Raw genomic sequence first — 1,638 nt, forward strand, 5'->3', positions numbered from 1 at the left:
TATTATTATTATTATTATTATTATTATTATTATTATTATTATTATTATTATTATTATTATGAGTAGTTTTAATTATATAAAATCAGATTTTTTAATAATTTTTATGAGAAATTAATTTAAAAGGTTCATGTACATATAGTTGGGGTTTTTAATTATTTGTTAACCTCATATTAATTAAGGTTATATTTATTTCTAGGGTGTTTTTGATCAAGCTATTTGAGGGTTCTTTTGAAGTGTTTTTGGCTAAGCGAGGATCAAGGTACGTTAGGTGGCTAGATACCTTGAAAGTGATTGGTTGAATAAGCATGTTTGAATGCTTTTGTGATGTTTGAATTAAATTGAATTGAATTATGATTTATGAAATAAAAATATGTTTAAATGATTGGTTTTAATAATTAAATTGAGGCATTGATTTTATGTCCTGTTTTGAATGATTAGAATTATTATTCATGTTTTAAAAAGGTTTGATATTGAAAGCATGTTGAATCTAATAAGTGAGTTTGAATTATTTGGAATTATTGGATTTAAAAGAGGATTTATTGTATCATTGAATTAAATTTATTATTTATTATTTATGCTTTATAAGCATGTTGGTAATCCCACTATGTGGATTTGGTTTATTGATAAGGCCTTGGACTTTGTATGACCGGGTCTTTCCTCAAGAATAACCTTGTAACATAAGGAGACTAGCTTGGGGGGGGTGTGCACACTTGGGAGAGGAATTGGTTTTAATATGAGGAATTGGTTTTAAAATAATTGGTATTGGTTTTATTGATTATTGATATTGGAATATTGAGAATCGGTTTTGAATCATGAGTTTGGAATTATTGGATTAATTATTGGAATGGATTTCAAAAGCATGTTTGCAAATAAATTGAGTTTAATTATCTTGCATTTGTCGTACTTAGCATATTTGCTAATCCTTACTTCTTATTTGTTTTGGTTCGCCCTATTTACCGTAATGGTAAGTAGTATTGCTTATTTTCAGGTGAGTCAATAATAGATGTATTGGCGTCCCTCCCCCATATTATACTGGTATTTCCTCAGAGGGAGATTTGGGAGTGTTACATACCCCCTCCCCAATACCCGCACCCGCCAAAATTTTTATACCCACCACCTACCCGCTACATGTGACGGGTAAAATTTTAACACCCAGCCCGCTTAAGCAGGTAGCTTAGAAACCTAAATCCACCACCCGCTTTTACCTGCCAACCTAACAACATTTGTTTTATAAATTTTCTATAAATATGTCATTTGCCAAATATAAATTGTTGTGAATATATAATTTAGTAGCATATTATACAAGGTAGTAATCAATTTGGGGGATGCCTCAGTTTTTCATAGTGAGAAACAAAACTTGTTTCTCACATGATATTTTTGTAAATGACCAACAACTTTATTCAACTTCATTCAATTGTGGAGTCTACAATAATGAATAATTTGTTGATTGATGAGTGACATTTATGTCACTCTTAGGGAGTAGTTTTAGAGTTATTTTCGTGTTTATTTTATCTTATATTCCCTTTTATTCTCTTATTTCCCTTTTAATAAAGTTTCTACTTTATTTCTTAGTTTTAGTGTGTTTTAATTTAATTTCTTTATTTAATTGGTTTCTAGTTTATTTTCCTATTTTATTTG

The sequence above is a fragment of the Chenopodium album genome, chromosome 7 (genome assembly GCF_948465745.1).
Source record: "Chenopodium album chromosome 7, dcCheAlbu1.1, whole genome shotgun sequence".
Taxonomy (NCBI): domain Eukaryota; kingdom Viridiplantae; phylum Streptophyta; class Magnoliopsida; order Caryophyllales; family Amaranthaceae; genus Chenopodium; species Chenopodium album.